The sequence below is a fragment of the Molothrus ater genome, chromosome 9 (assembly GCF_012460135.2).
Source record: "Molothrus ater isolate BHLD 08-10-18 breed brown headed cowbird chromosome 9, BPBGC_Mater_1.1, whole genome shotgun sequence".
Lineage (NCBI taxonomy): Eukaryota > Metazoa > Chordata > Aves > Passeriformes > Icteridae > Molothrus > Molothrus ater.
In genome coordinates this window covers 16,494,862-16,512,865 of record NC_050486.2, presented here as the reverse complement: position 1 = coordinate 16,512,865, position 18,004 = coordinate 16,494,862, and positions in this window count along the sequence as shown.

The window sequence follows — 18,004 nt, the reverse complement described above, 5'->3', positions numbered from 1 at the left end:
AGAAAGGCTGTAAAAGATAAAAATTGGATATTGTTGTCACTGAGGGTGCCCCCCTTTGCTGAAAAGGACTTCTCTGGGTGATCCAGGTAGCTGGGAACTGGCAAAAAGATGGGGGGGGGGGGAATTTTGAGGGAACCAACAGCAAACTTAAGGTGCTGAATTTTACTGGGGATAGGAACCCGAAGTTAGAGGGAGGGAAAGTTATTTTCAGGCAATACAGCGGAGTGTTTGATTTCAAATTCAAATTAATTTTCAATATCTTAAATAATTCAAAACTTGTATACTCTCACAGACTACAATGGGATTTCCTGTTTACTTCACTTTTTGAAAGCCAAAGATAGAACTGACAGCATTTTACTTTATCTTTGTACCTTACGTTGGCCATACTGACAGCTAAATATGAAAATGTATATTTCCACTGAAGAGAACATGGTGCCTGCCCAGGCAGATATTGGACACTTCAGCAATAAAGTATTTGTCAGCTTTTCTGTTTTAAATCATGCTTTAATGGCTTCCAACAAGAGAAGTATTGTATTTTATTAGGTTTTGTTTATCAGCATTACAATGAACTACCACAGAACGTTACTGATTGGGTTTGGTGCCCTTCCCTGAAATCTATCCATCTCTTACATGACATGGCTTGTATGAAGTAGACAAATAGTTGTTTTCTTAACTTTCTAGCACCAGCATTAGGGATATTATGGAGAGAATGCTTCCCTGAGAATGACCCTGGATAAATCCTGCCCTTGCAATGCACATCTACAAGAGCCATCCTGCAAGACGTGGTGAGATGGGCTGGGGACATTTTGTGCAGAGATCTCCCTGTCTAGCAGCACTTGCACTGAAAAAGGCACAATTTGAGATTCTTGCCAGCTGCACACACAGGGTGTAAATGAAGCTTGCTGGCCCTGATTATGCTGTTCCATAAGACAGCATAAAGTTTAAAAACTAGCATTGGTTGTTCAGTTTTCTATATTCAAAACTACCCAACTAATTTCACAACGTAGGACTCTTGTTGGCCCTTTGCTCTTCATGTCCCTGTTACAGCCCCTGCTGGGGTTGAACACAGCCTTTAGGCTGTTTGGACAGGTTCTTTGGCCATGGGGAGGCACATGCCAGGAGAAGGGCTACCTGTGCCCTACCATTGCCTCACTGCACACAGCTCACACATCTCTGAGTCATGTATCCACAGATGGGTCAGGAATGTGCCAGGCATGTTCCTTCTCCCCTTCCCTGTGTCCTTCTGCCTGGAAGCTCTTGCACTCCTGCTTTTTGAGAAGTGGCTGATGCTGTTCTGCACCTCAGTTGCTTTCCTTCCATAATAGGACCCTGCAGAGCTGCTTCTCTTCTAAACTTCATGGCAAAACCCAGTATTAGTTCTATTATTATACTTGCTTCTTCCAAGTGTTCTTAGAGTCTAATAAGAAAACCAACTATGTTTAAAGTTATCAGATTACATGTGTTTATTTCCAGAGCTATATTTAGCAGTCTGTGTACTTACACACACCTAAGACATGCTCAAGCTCCAAACCTATTAGCACTTATTGCAACACAGTGATGCTGGAAGTTTCATTTCCTATGGCAAATGTCCCAAGATCCCATCTTTCTACATCTGCTATCTCCTGCTTGTTCACAGCCTATCCCCAGTTATCATCTTTCCAAGTAAACTCAGGGATTACTGAAATACAAAATTAATTTTTCTGAGATATCACTCCTTGCCTTTCTAATACGATTACAAGATTTCCTTCTGGTTTTTTGCTCCTTTTCCAGCAGCTTTTTCCTCCTTTCATGATCTGACTTGCTCATCTGTCACTCCAGATTACAGCTGTTGAGTTCCAGCCGTGCTTTGGGGCACAAAACAGGAGCTACTCTTAAACAGCGTGAGAGATGAGGGAAAGGGTTTCTATCTGTGATTCGCCTTCCAGAAAATATACCGGAGAGTGCAAGGGTTTTACCAGAGCCTAAAAATAAAGGAAAAAAAGAATTTGAAGGAAAATGTCTGAAATGGGAATGTGAAGGCTGAGTGCTGGAGCCTGAGCTTTATCCCTCTGCAACTGGGGGGAGCTTTGCCTTTGAATTGAGTAGGAGCAAAATGGGACCCACACAAGTTTCCTGGTACTGTCCCAAAATTAGGAATTTTTGGCAAAAGGTCCATACTGCTATTGAGTTCTTTTTGGAGAACTGTTTTTCTCTGCACACCACAATATATGGTGTTAGGCTACATACCAAAACTGCTGGAACCTAGTTCAGCAAAATTGTTTAGAATACTCTGCAGCAGCCAAAAAAAAGTTTAACACATTGCTCTGGTTAACGAAAGTTACTAAGTTATCAAATGTGATTAAGAAATAAAAGAAACAGAAAGGATTACAGCATGTCTTTGACAACAATTAGCTAAAGTTGAAGAAAGGGGGACTCCAGGTCTGAAACCATTAGACTTGCCTATTCTTTGTAGAAAATGAAAGAAATTGTTATGATGAGCATTTGAGAGTTTTGAATATGCCAAAAATCTGGAAATGCCTTTAAAGAGCACAGTTGATTACTATTTGGATTAATCCTATCCCTTCTAATTTCCTACCAAGAAACTAAAGAGAAAATTACCATCAATTTAATTCTGAAGCATTTGGAGTGGAGAGGATTTTCCTGTCTTACAAGACCAACACACAAAAACCTGTGACAGGAAGGAGCTGAGAGAGGAAAGGAGAGATGCTGTGGATACAGGGGACCAGAGGTCCTTGCTCACAGAGCAAGAAAAATGGCATGGTAGGGTCAGGACTGACAGAAGTGCCAAGCCACAAATATCTATATAGACTAGTGAGATTCCTTAAGATACTTAGTTAAAGCAAGCAAGGGAATATATTCAGCCAGGAGCAAGAAACAGAAGAGAGTCTTAGCGAACCACAAGACAGGGTAGAGACTCCAGACCACAAGACTCCAGCAGCTCCAACTGAAAGATGTCTCACTGAAGGCAAGATACTTGCAATTGTTTACAAGTCCAGGTATTATCCATTTTGGAAAGTCACTGCTACAGCAGAAATCCACCATGAAGCAGAATAAAAACTCACGCAGAGAGAGCTCAAACGGGGAACTGAAGCCAAGCTTGCTAGAGGAATAACCACACACACAGCCCCTGAAAAGCTGTGACGTCTTGCTCCAGTGATGGCACATAGTATGCCATATAAGAATGCAGAGAAGCCTAGCCAAACACACAAGAAACAGTAAAGGAAGAGAGGAGCCTCAGAAGCAGTTATTAGGAAAGTAATAAGGGAACACTTAGTACAAGAGTGAGTGTAACTAGGGGGCCATGGGAACAGCTCACCAAATGAGAAGACTCTAATTACCAAATAGGCCAAACTGCCAAGAGAGAAGCAAGGAAATTTCCATGTTAAAGAGGGTCTCTGGAGCCTAAGAACAACCAGTGAGACTAAAACCAGGAGGAGTTAGAGAAAACCCAGTGACTGTCATTTTTGGTTAATCTTTATCCCTTCGTCGATGGAGTGTTTTGCCATCCAGGCAGGAAGTGGAGACACCCACTCCTACAGGCACTAAGATGTATGAGACATGAGGTATTTTCTGGGATACTCATTGAACTGAAAAACTCCTTCTAAGCAAAGTCCATAAACGCAACGTAAGAGTCTGATTCTTGCCATCACTGCTGGGTTGTGCTGAGAGACACACAGAGCAAGATGGACTTCAGTGGGTGTGTTAAAGGAGCATTCTCCCACCAGTTTGGGGGCTGTAACCTCCTGCCATGGACATTCAGAAACCTTGGCGGGGGCCCCTGCATCAGGCTTCCTCAGCATGTCTCCCCAAAGCCTCCTATCCACAGCAGAAGCTTTCCCCAAAGGGTCCTGGTTTTCTTGGTCATGGTATAAATCTTGCTGTATCCATCCCTAAAAGGAAGTAAAAGATTACATCTGCAAAAGAATAAAATCTGCAGTTGGCCAAGGTAAAAGACCCACAAGCTTATAGCACCCAAGGATCTTACTTAAGCTCCTTGGTAGTGCTTTGTAGCATCTTTTCACACTGGAAGGATGGGGCAAAAAACCCTTTGAGACATCATATAGGACATCTTTCTGCATGCTAAGATCTACAGGTATTTCCTGAAAACCATTCTCTGCAATATAAAAACAGAGCCTATTTGAAGTGAAACCAGCCAGACTCATGCTCTTAGCTGGCTAGCAAAATCTCATCAGCACTAAAAATTGCTCACACATCTGGAAGAAGCAGCACAGTCATCTGAGAATTATTTCATTCCCAAGCCACAGAGAGCCCTGCATTAGGCCAGTGCTTTTTGAAGACATTCCCTTCCTTCTGTCAGCAACTGTGAGAAGTGCCTCATTCTGCAGTTCATCAGTCCTAGAAAAGTCTTTCCTGATCATCTCTGCTTCCAGACCTCTGGCTGCATGGGTTCTCACACTGCTGCCCTGCAGCCAACAATATGTGTTCCTTCTGCAATAATTGAAAGTATAGTGTTAGCTTGCTTCTGCAAAATTACCTTCTGGCAGCTGCAAGGGGTCTTTGCAGAAGCCTTCTCACCTGATTAGAGATGAGATACTGATGCTTGGTGGCCAACACCATGTTAAATCTCTGCCTTGGAATAGGAAGGCTTGTTCCCACATTAGAAATCTTATCAGAATTTTCTCACCATTTATAAAAGCAGAAAATTCCATGAGATTTGTGTTTATGACATTCAAAATTATACAAAATATAATTGTTCAAGACAGCTACAAGTCTATTTCCTGTACTCAAACTTTGAAACTGAGGAATATCATCATACCATGAACAGTTTGAACTCCATCTTCTAGAAGTAAGAAATTTAATTGCAAGACATAAATAATTTGACCAATTTTCCCTACATGGCTCAACCATTAACAATAAATGATTGCACTGATGTGTCAGAAAGCTTCCTCCAGCTTCCCACCAATTCTCACTAGTGGTTTTTAAATATCCTGAGTCTTTTAACACACAGCCTACATAAATCATGTGGAACAATGGAGTAAGTTAAGGCTGACAACATTTGTTGATTACATTCAACAAAACAGGAGTTCCCAGGCTATTTCCAGGCAGGTATTAACATTATCAATGAAAACAGAAACTGTAGTACTTCCCACTTCTATTGTCTCTCACATAAGTAAGTCATCATTGGACATCTTCAGTACTCTTAACTCCCAATAATGGAAAAAAATGTGACTTATTGTTGTCTGATTTCTTGGAATCTCTGGATTTAAGAAAGCCAAAAATACAAAATGTCAATAACAACATGGTATTTTTGTATGAGGAATATTTAACTTTCAAATCAAGAATTTTAGATCAGGCATGTATCTAAAATTCATGCCTGAATGAATTTTAGAATTCTTTTTCCTGCATGTATAATGGCAGGAAAAAAATTCTATAGAGAAATATTTTAGATTGATTGCTTTTTTTTGAAAATACCAGACAGATAAAAATGGAGTCCAAGACCAAAATACATTGGCACTAACTTCAATGCTGATATTTTTACAATAGTTATATAATTAATTTTCATAAATCCCTTACAGCTGTACCACCAATATAGCATAGTATTTTTAATAGGCTGTTTCATCCCTTTATTTTTAGAGATGAAGTTTTGATTGTGTTCCTCAGTCTTTTAAAATTGATATGTGAGAAAGAACTACTGTTGCAGGAAAGTAAAGGATTAAGTCTTTCACCAAGCCCAGAATTATTTCAGATAAATCTTCCCTCTGCTCCTCCCCACTCATGTCATGTAAGAAACGGAATAAAATCCTCCTATAAACACTCATTTTAAAATGAAAAATTAGAAAAAAATATTAATACATCTGAGAGATGAGACTTATTTTTTTTCTGGGATCAAAGAAGTTCATTAAGCCAGATGTGCCTGGATTATTCTTATTACAGAGAGCCATAAAAACCTCATGGTTGCTTAGTTATCCAGTGTTGGCTTAGATATAGTCAAAAGTTGAACAACAGATGAGTAACTGCACCATGTTGACCCAAACACACATGCAACAGTTTAATGAATTAACTTCTTCAAAGCTGAGAAGTTCGGAGCTTGTCAAAGAACCAGCAGTAATTTTTGTTTGCTACTTCACCTTGCACACTGGAGTCCTTGCAGGGTCCTGGATTACTTTTCACTGGCCACCAACCTGCTTCTGGCACTCCAGGTCCTCCAGATGGGTGTTGCACCTTTGGACCTCCAGGAAGTGTAGGGGGGACGCCTGCAGCATCTCTCCTGGATGCAGCTGAGCTGCTGCTCTTTGAACAGCTCCCAACCTGTGTGGGTTGTAATGGCAAGGCAAGAGACGTGGGGCTGGCACAACCATCTGCTGCACCACCAGGCTTCAGCTGTTTTCAGCAAAGCAGGAGATGCCAAAGCTTACCTCAGCCTCCATTTTCAACCACAGGCACAGTGTAGTCTTTACATCTCCTCAGAAACTACTGAGGCTGCTTGAAGTTTTCTGAACTATCCAGCCTAGACAGCCATTCATGCATGTCAAAATGTAGACATCTCTAAAACCAAAAAAAGGGAAAAAAAAAATTCTATAGTTTATTATTTTTCTATTTATTGTTTGAGGATTGTCTTTTTATCTTGAGTACTTATGGCAATAGAATGTGCCTATGAAAAGGAGCATTTATGGTTATCAGATGTTCAGCTTTAAAGTGGTCAGCCAACACATGGAAGCTGACTGCACTTTTCCAAAGATAAATATTCTCTATAATAGCAAACTTGCAGCGATTGAATTTTATGTATGCAAATGTTACAGCAGTCTTATTTACCTGTTGGAAAAAAAGGATTTAATAAAAATTCTCAACAAAATTAGTATTTTTGCATCTCAGAAATTATTAATATAGTTTAAAGACACATTAGATTCGGCAAATATCACTAAATGTTTTTACAATATTTACACCATTCTTGTAGTGACCCTAGGCTTAAGAAAATAATTTTGTAATCAATAATATTTTTACAAGTGTTTTTGCTTTTTTGTTTTTATTTGGGGTTTTGGGGTTTTTGTAATTTACTGTTAAATTTGGGTCATTTCATTTGGAGTATTCATAGAGCCTAAACAACCACGTTTGTTAAAGCAGACTCCTGAACAAAGAATGACAATCAAAAGGTGTTAAATTTTTTAACAAAAATAGCAATAAATAAATAAAAGCCTCTATTAAATCCATCTGGATATTTCAGCGAGACTTCTTCACATGAACATAACTTTAATTTTCAGAAATATCATCTATACCAGGTCCAGTTTACTTTAGCAAAATGCCAGTAACTGTAAAATGCACCCAGGGGTTTTACGTTGTGACATGGAAGGAGGGCATTTCACAAGTGCCTCTGACAGCCAGCACCAGCTCTTTGTCTCATCTCAAAGACATCTTCTCTTTGGAGGATGGAAAAGATTTTGAATACCTTTGGTTTAACAAGTTCAGGAGTAGGACTTACTTTTGGGCTTCATGTGGATTGCTGGAAGAAATGACATGTACTAGTTACAGCCAGGCAAACACGCTCTTGTCCTACACATGGAACCAGAGATGATGTGTTAATCCAAAGAAATGAAAACATGCATTAAGAAGAACATTTTATTATCCTTATAATACTTTTGAGGAAATGCTGGTGCCAGCAGGAGCACTGGAAGTCTGATCCCTGCTGTCAGACCATCATCAAGAGGAATCCAAGTGGCACCAAAGTGTCCAATTTTGGGCCCCTCACTTCAAGACAGACATTGAGGGGCTGGAGTCTTTCAGAGAAGAGCAGTGGAGCTGGGGAAGGGCCTGAAGCACAGGTATCATGAGAGGCAGCTGAGGAAGCTGGGGGTGTTTAAGCTGGAGAAAAGGAGGCTCAGGGGGAACCTCATTGCTCTCTACAACTGCCTGGAAGGAAAATGTCATTAGGTGGTCATGGTCTTCTACCGTGTCCCAAGTGAAAGGATAAGGGGAAATGGCCTTAAGTTGCACTGGGAGAAGTTCAAATTGGATATTAGAATGAAGTTTTTCACTGAGAGTTGTTAGGCACTGGAATAAATTGCCCAAGGAGGTGGTGGGGGTCACCATCTCTAGAAGCATTATTTCACTTAGAAGTCTGATAGGAAAAAAAAACTAGTCATCAATTTGCATAGCAGCAGGTAACGTATTACTCCAAGTCTGTAAATAAATTTAACGGAATAGTTATCAGGGAAATAATTGCTAGGACTGACTTCCTTGTCGCTTCCTTGTTGATGTTAGGGGATTTATTTTCCATTCTTTTCCTATGCCTCTCCAGTTCAACTGCTTCCCTCATTTGTCTTCCATAAAGACACTGAAGAAAATGATACCACAAGGCATTGGAAGAGAGAGTGTTTACAAAGCATATAAATAGACTGTGCTGTATCCAGAATAATTAGCTGTAAGCTTAGTAATAAAAAATGTGGAGAATTGACAAGTATGCCAGATAATTGAAAATCCAACATTTACTCAGATGTTAGGGATAGGTTGCATGCTATAAGCACATAGGATAAGTGCCACTGCATAATCTGAGGGGAAAAAATAAGCAATGAGCTACATTCAGACCAAATGCATGTAATACATCTGAAATATCCATCGAGCCAGATGTTAATTTAGCTCATGACCCTAAAAATACATTTCTGCAATCTTATGCACAATGTGCAATGCAGGATGCATTTTCCAGACTATCTACTGAAAGCTGAATTATTCTGAAATAAGAGCTTTAAAAGCCTTAGAATTCTTCAGAACTTTGCCATTGCAAACACAGCTTCTGGGGAGAATTATTTAGAAAAAAAGAACAGTAAGCACTGAAAGTATACCTCACTTCAATTGTGTAAGCAGCTAGGTCTCAGTGAAAAACCCTGTCCCTCCTTGCCCCCTGCTGTTATGTTTTAAAAATTAATGCAGGACTCCATCAGATCAATGTTTATTTCAGACAGGGAGCTTTTGGCTGAGCTGTAGCTGATGTCCTTGGCACATTTTTAGCAGCTATCAGAATGAATCATCTGCTTTGGTAATACCACATTACATTTCTGTAGCTTGTTTGAAGAAGTAATGTGTAACAAGGGAACCTTTAAGGATTCAGTCTCCAGTTTGGGAGACAATTACATGTACTCATGGTGTGATATGTGACTGCAGTCCATTAAACAGCAGCAACCCTGGACTTACACATTCCATACACACATATCTCCTTGATTTACCTTCTATAGCCTAAAATAGTAACTAATCCTCTCACCTCACATCTCCCAGAATAATATAATAAACAAACCCTCAATGCAATAATTTAAATAATTTTGTTTTACTAAGGGTCTCAATGTATGATACTAGGAGGAGCCTGCAGCACTTTCTAACCACAGCCTGAGGAGCTGGATGAAGAAGGAAGCAAACCCAGGTTAGGGGAGTACATCATCCTGTTATTCTCTAGCACCACTTGGTAATTCCTAAATAGAGTATTAAATGCATGCAAAATATAACAGGTGCTGTTGATTGCGATAATGCATGGTGATCACCTCAAACTGAATGGCTTCTTGGGCCATTGAGATCCCTTATTACTCTCAGAAATGCCCCTTTTGCAGAGGCACACTCAGCACTTGAAGCAGCTCTGGCAGCTGGAGGTAGCTGCTAGCTGTGCTGCCAGTCTCTGCCCTGAACTGCTCACTTCAGCCAGGCACTGTCAGTAACAGCGTTTCTCAGTGGGATGCAAGATTGGTTCCTGCAAGAGAGGAAGCCACTGAATGAGATAAAACCATTCTCCCTAGAAAAAATATCAGATAAATGTATCATAGCAGCCTGGCCCTTGGCAGCCTTTACAATCTCTAGTGTGGTAGCATGAAGTTTCTTAACACGAGACTGCTTCCTTTCCAGTCTGTTGTATAATTCCAAGTAGTGTAAATTCAAGAAGCTCAATGCATGATGGCACTTCAAATAGCATTGGACAATTTTTTTGTCCTGTAATTATGTAAAATCTGAAGATATTATCCTCCCAAACAATACCAGCCATGTTAGTGACTTTTTTTAGTTGTCATTTATTTGGATTGACATTTCTAACACCACACTAGAGTCCACAGCACAGGCTTGCTATCGTCCGTCTGAGCTCACACACCCAAAAGTTTAGCAAACAGGAGCTTACTACGCTCTGTTGATATTCCTGCCCAATTTCAAAACAAAACCAGGAACAGTCCACTAATGGAAGGTATTTCGTTTTCCCATTTAATGCACTGCACCTCCTGACCATGACCCAAGATCCCCAGGAAAACCCATTCCTCTGTATTTCACTTCTGCATGTGCCTTATCCCTTTTCATGCTCTTTTCTCTCCATTTGTGCCCTGTGAATCTGTAGTCAGAGTGTTTGGTACCCTGTTTGGTGTTCTGCTTTCACTGACAGCTGAGCTTCCCTGTGTGGGGAAGAACACACACAGAGGTAATTAGGGAACCAAACAATGCTGCACTCCCAACAGTGGGCCATAGAGCTGTGTCTTGCATGTGGCTTTGTTTGTAACTTTTGTGGTCCTCAGGCAGTAGCCTTATTGAAGCATTTTGATAACCTCTCACAGAACATTTCAGCATAATCAGCAAAGGTTTCCTTGGCAAATCAAATCAGTATTTTATCTCTTGGCTGTATATAAGCATGGACTTATTTTCCATGCTGATTTTTCCCCCTCTCCCTCTGTTGCATACCCACCTGTCATAAGGTTTCATCAATAAATACTAGGCTACATAACCTAGTATTATAGCACTACATGTAGGGATTTAAAATAGAAGGTAAAAAGAATTTTTGGTAATATAATTTCATTAAAATTTATTGAACAGACATGCAACCCAACGATGTCATTCAGAGGTCAAAGCATGCCACAGCTAACTCTAAGGGAACTATGACATAATTTTTAAAACTTTTTCTTCACCCATCATATTGGGGGAAAAAAATCTTGCCCTTCCCCCACCAAGCATATTTAGAGCAGTCCAGCCAGCTGGATTATAGAGGCACAAAATGCTTTCAAAGTGTTAGAAACAGCTCTCTCCATTTGCTGATTCACATGACAGATGATAAAATATCCTGCCCTTGTACTTGTGTGTTTTGGTTTTTATCTTTTTTCCAAGATGTTCTGACATTTGTTAAATTACTTCTATATTGTTTGCTGACAGCATAATTGACCTCAGAAAATGTTATCTCCAATTGTATGGAAGTCTTGAATTGCTTTCCCAGCAACAGGTAATGACATCTCACACCAGGGCTTTGTTTTGGTCTGCTACTCTTTGTCAAATTTTCAGTCTTAATTTACCTTGCAATTGTGGATTCCTAAATGTACTACAGTAGAAATTCACAGTGAGAGGAATACCAAATAATTCAGAAATTTTCCACCAGACATGTTGGGTACTGGTTCATATGTAAAGGAATAAAAGAAGTACTTAAAATAAGTACATTGCAGGGGATTAGTTTTAGTGTCTCAGTAGAGCAAGTGAAGCCATGCTCTGGAATGTTATTCAGAAGTATAGCTCATACTTTGCATGTCTTATTTTCAAGAAGATTGGTTAAGAAACCTTCATTTTTGCCTAAAAATGATATATTCATGAGTCCTTGTTTCATACTGCATACAGTATTTCAGCATCCTTAACTGACAGTAAAATGCTGCAAGCTGTTGCTCCAGTTCCTTGTAAACGCCAAGCCTGAAATTCTTTATTCTGCTTTACTTGAAGTTTAACCAAGCTGAACAAGTACATCCTCTTTTCTATAGAATTGCTACTTGCAAAAAGCAACATTTTTTTAAATATACAAATATATAAGGAAGATGTTGCAGTCTATGATATTCTTCTCAAAGAGACAGATTTTAACTTGTTTTCCACAGATGCATCTCACAGGGACACATCTCAACCCTACCAGTTTCAAGTAAAATATTTACAATAAGCAACAAAGGCCCATGAGGAGAGTGAAGGTTCCCTGTTTTCCACTTGTGTTTTGGATTCAGCCTCCAATAAAACCAAGCAGGCAACTGCTTTCCTTTGAGCCATCATGACTGAAGCCATAGATGCCGATATGTTATCGACATCCACACCACCACACAACACCATCTAAAGTAGAACATATTTCAGGGCAAGAAGAGTCACAGATTATTTTAGTGAGATATTTGTGTGCCTGTGACAGGAATAGGAAAAAAACCAACTAAGAAACCATGGGGGGAAAATAGCAAGAAGATGCTGCTTAAAAATCTTTTTTGGGAACATCTCACAGAACCAGGACCTACCCTGAACATTAAAGTTGCTAATGGAAAAAAGCATAAAGAAAACTCCACTAAACCCAAAATAACTGAGTCTTTAAGGATCTAGATGTGTTTCAGGCTAAAATAATAGTGGAAATGAGAAAAACTTGAGGTGTCAAGATGGCATACCTTTCTGTGTCATGGGCTAATGGGCGTGATAAAGATTTGATGGGGCATTTCCAATGCCAATCTCAGTTGAATCCTGTCATGCCATCCTCAGGGTAACAGGTCAGCACTGTCAGGGTGTCTAACACCACCACCAGGACTGCAGTTCTTTAAATTCAGCAGCACAAGTCCCACCTGAAGGGCCACTTTATCTTTCCCAACACAACCACCAAGAAACTGTGCTGTAGCCTATTTTTACTGCTGGTTTCAAAACTCACTCCAATGGAGTTGGCACACAGGCTCTACAACAGCATCAGTCCTGGTGGCAGAGGCACTTCAGACACTGCAGACAGGTGTGCAGGGCTGGTTCAGTGGACAATGTTCCCTTTGGACAGCAGAGTCCAAGGCAAATGTAATTAAAAATGCAGTCACTGCTCAGGTCAGCTGCTTGTATTTCTCATGTACAATCAATCAATTCTGTCCTCACTTAAATTTGTTTTCCACTAACTGTGCCAATTTTCATGATGTTATCCTAGACTTACACTAATGAAAAGAATAGAACCAGACCTGCTAAATTCCCTGAAAATTGTCTTCATTTTCGTTTTGGCTTTTCTTAGCTCATCTAATAACAAGACATGTGACAGACTTACTCAGTAACACTTCTTCAGCCAACAACTGATGGTAACAAGAATAATTGAAGGAAACATTGCTGCTCTTCACAAAACATTTTTAAAGGAAGAAAAATTCTTTACATCTGGCATTTTCATTTAACAGCAGGTACTTTTCATAATTTTCTAGGATATTATGTCCATAAGAGAAGGGTATTAAATGATCCAACAAAAATAGTTGATAACTACAAAGCATATTAAATACTGATGTCTGGTTTGGGATTGGGACAGAACTGAACTGGTGACAAAGCAAAGGAGCCATCTCCCAAGATGCTGCAAAGTAAAAACCAGCATTAATTCATTTTTCATCTCATTTTCCATCCTGATTCAACAACCTTTTTGAAATGAATGAATGCATCTCCTTGATGACTTTCCCAGCCTTGTTTTACAAGAGGAAATGGAAGAGACTGTGGTTGATGCATTAAAAACAAGGGGAAAGTGGTGTAAGCTTTGTCATGTTTCCTCTTAACTCTGGACAGGGTTTAATTCATTTTGGTAGGAAGCTTATCAAAATGAGCAAGTATTACAAATATTCTGGAAATTAGCAGGTTTTGGCTGGTGACTTTTGATGGTGAAAGACTGCTCAAAGGGCCAGATACAATAGGAAGTTTGTAATAGCAAACATTGTAATTGAAAATGGATAAACCCTTTAAAGTAATTAATTTCTGCTGGTTTGTGCTTTTGAGGAGGCTCTCCCTTTTTATCCCTCTCAAAACGAGGATAATCTATATGTGTCCTTCACTGTTATAAACATGACTTCCATGAGAAGCATCCCAGATGGGGACTATGGAGATGGCTCCAGTGACAGAACAGGGCCATTACACTCAGACGCTGGCACTCTGAAGGGTTTCCATTTCTGCCAGTCCCCCAACATTGCTTTAGTAGAAAGCACCATCACTCAAGCTTCAATTCCCTTTTGCATTCATGTACAGCAGCTTTACCATAAACAAAAATCAGTCCCAGATGTCTTTACAGGAAATAGTACATGGGAAAGAATGCATAGTGTTACGAAGATAGAAACCTTTTCTCTCTCCATCCATTTCCAAACCTGAAATTTTCCTTAGACATAAAAAGACACATATAATTAAGGACAATGAGCTGGCTGTAGGGATGCAAATTTGTAGCCCTGCTCTAAATTAGTCCATCGAAGCAAAAGCAGTAAGATAGACCACTAATCAAGGAGGAAACCATTTATAGAAGGAAGGAGGGAACATGTGTACCCATAGACCATGAAGCAGCCTTGCACCTGCAATGTCCCCATTACACAAGTGGCACATTCTCTCCCTCCAAGCATCACCATATTTTTTGCCTGGAGCATGTCTTCACCCAAATGCCCTTGGCAAGGGTTGAGGGACAGGAAGAAACAACTTCTGAATTTAGATAGTGTGATCAGGGGCTTCTGAATGGTTGAAATATCATACTCACAGCTCCCCAGCAGCTTACAGTGAGAACATCCCAAATGGCTTCTAGATTTAAGTGTACAAGGCTTCCCTGAGTTCATTCCAGAGTTTGAGTGGGAAAAGAGAGATCATTGGCCTAAAAACTTTCACTGCAATAAAAATTATTATCAAATTCCCTGGTGTTTCACAGCAGAACAGGAATTTCTGTGAAGTAGCAGTTCCCCCAGGGTTGCTACTGAGCAGTGTCCAGCCCCTCAGTGTGCAGTTGTGGGGGCAGCAGTGGGGCAGTGACCCACAGCATAGTCCTGTCAGCACCCACACATCTGTCAGACTCCAGACACCCTCCCTACATCACCACTCTTGAGTGAAACTCCATTGCAGAGCAGTCGCTATACGAAGCTACAAAGAAACCATGTGTGCAGCCCTTCTGATACTGACAGACCAGGCAAGGCTGTCTCATTGAGAGAGTAGATATTGTGGATATTTAAAATTTTCCTCCTTTATCAGGTGTAGGCTGACAAGGCCAGTGAGAGCATCAGAGTTGAGAAAGCTTTCTTCTTTTACATGAAAGCCTGTACTATGCAGCTCTCAAACATGTAGTTTGCCATGTTTGACAGAAATAGTGTGGATGAAAGAGGAACTCTGTGCAGTTTACCCATTTGTTGCAAAACCTGTGTTTGCCCCTGTTCCAGGAGTGAATCTAAAACCAGCAGTGACCAATAAATGACACAACAGGCAGCTCCAGATAACCACCGTTTCAGTATTACCAAAACTTTTGGAAGAGCCCACCCACAGCCACCAACAGCACCAGGAACATGGGGATATTTGTTTTCCAAAGCATTTCTAAACTGGTTAGATGTGAAAAAGCAGGCTAGAGAAACAGATGGAAGCACACAGCTGAATTGCACTTCAGAGCTTCTGTATTCCTCTATGGTGCTTCACCTCTTCGTGAAAGATTCACTCTCCTTCCCTCAGAGTTCTTTTTCCTCCAAAGACCACAGTCCTCCTTTCTTATGTCCCCAAAATTATATTCAAACAAGTAATAAATAAACAAGTAATTGTATAAACAAGTAATCTAGCAGCCATGCCAAAACAGTGGAAATACGTTCCTAGAAAGGGTTGCTTGCTGAGCAATGAATTTAAAGGTGAGTGAGCCCTGTTTTGCTCCCCGCAGCAGCAAGCGGTGGAAATAACAATGGTGCCACTGCAGAGTTAGTAGATTGCCATTTGGCAGTTCTTAATTGACTGTTTCCCCTGCCCTTTCAAGACCACAGATACATTTTTATTACCAGCTCAGTGAATGCAAATACTGCCAGAGGTGAGCATAATTACCTAAAATGCACCTCCATCCCAGTGTTTCCTCTCATCTCCTGCAGATTTTGTAGGGCAAGTCTCATGACCCACCACTGAAGGCTTCCTATTCTTCCTGTTCTTCTTGCTTCCTGCAAGAGCATGAAAGAAAGTAAAGATGTGCCTCAGGAGGCCATGGTGAGACTGTTCTGTCTGCCCCTCTGCACTGGGCATGGCATGAGACAAGGTGAGAATATTGTGCAACATACCTTACCCTCACCAGCTGTTCTTGGAAAAGTTTCTGCCCTAAAACTAGACGTGACCCTTACTTTTCTGTCAAAAGCTGTAAAAGAACATTAATAGGTTTTATCAATTTGTAATATAGAGTTTGTGATTTTAATAGTGAATAAAATTTCATTAATAAAATAAAATTATTATAAAATTAAAATATAATTATTATAAAACTTCACCAGACATGTTGTGAAACATAACTGTGCAAACCCTCCCGCCTGTGCCGCCCACCACCCAGTGTCTGCTGGCTGCCCTCGGGGGATGCCTTTCCAGCCAGATGCCTCTGAGCTTTACACAGCGTGTGTGTGGCTTCCAGCTACAGACTTGATAATATCTAAACACCCACTTTTCACCTCTTTAGGTGAAATGGGTTGAGTCCTGTATGTTCAGCTTTTATTTCTCCACATCCTAGAGCACATAAATCCACACCAGATGTGTGTGAGAAGGGATGAACTCCTGTCAGACAGCAAAAAGCTGCATCAGAGCTTGTCTTTACATCTGCACCTGCTTCTGAGGATGCTTTTGCACGGGCTGGTACCAGCTGGTGGTTCCACTCACAGGGCCCTGGGGAAACAGCTCGATGTCGTGACATGGTCAAGGGCTGACCACCATTTTCACATTTCATCACCGAGGACTAGAGAGCATCCTTCCTAAATATGATACCCCAAAGGTGTATTTCACTGCAGACTGTGCCCTTTGGGATTCAGCCTACTAGAATTAACATTACAGTAAATTTAAAAAGTCAGATACAGAAGATGGAAGTCATATGAATCTTTTAACCTAAGTGAAGAAGACATCACAGTCTTGCCTTGACAAAACTCACATGGCAATTTCATACATCATTCTGCCCCCAGTAACTACCAATGAATGGTATGATTAGATTTTGATCATGTTTAAAAAACTCCTCTTTTTCTCTACTTCGTAGATTTTTCTCTCTCTTTACAGGGTACAAAATTCTTAAGGAATTCTTTCTGCTGTAAAGATTTTTTTTGTTAAGGGAACATGTGTCTTTTATTTCCAGAACATTATATACAGATATATTGCCAAGCACTAGATTTTTTTCACAATAGATAATAGCTAAAAAAAGAAAAAAGTGCTACAGACCTAAAATTAAATCTTTCAAACCAGTAAAAGCATCAACAGGAGCTCAATTATGTTGTTTATTAGAGAGATGTTACTAATACCAAATGGTCGGGACAGATTCCACAGAAAAATGTTCCCTAAACATAGTAAATTTTAATGATAATTTTGCTGAAAATTGAATATATTTATATATAATGCCCAGTAATATATAAACCAGATAATGGTTCTGCTTACCATAGGATACACTTAATCAAACAGAAGCACTCCAGAAACACTCTTGGAGTGCCTTTATTTGACTGAGTCCAGCTGAGAGCTCCACATATGTTAGAAATAAGATTTACAGTTAATTGGCAAAAGCTTAAAAGATTTGAGAAAGGTCAGGACCATATTTCATTTGGTGTAAAAATATATTCTTCATTGCTCATATACATCTTTAAAAACTGGGTGCTGCTGAAAATGCCTGACAGTTTTGTAGCAGGAAATTTGCAAAAGCTCTTAAAAACATAACACATATGTGAGTGCTGCTTTGCATACTAATCTTAAATGGACACCCTACTTCTTCAGCAATTCTTTGATATAGTTTTATTCTCTGGACTTTTTGAGAGGACTTTTTTTCACATCAATACCTTCTTTGTTTTATGTAGGGAAAAATGTGAATGAGCTCTGAAAAAAAAATATATATACACACATATATATATATATATATAAAATAAGTATAACTCCATATGATGGTTAAAGGAAATCTGTAGGAAGCACTCATTGATATTAAGCATACCATTTTCTAAAATTAATGTCTGGTATAAATGAATGTGACACAAATCACAGGCTATAGCCTGAATGAGCTTTTACTTACTGTAGGAAAGGTATTGATATATAGTGTAATGCAAAATGGAGAATAACCAGGGTTTTTCCATTGATCTTGAGACTTTTCCATGGA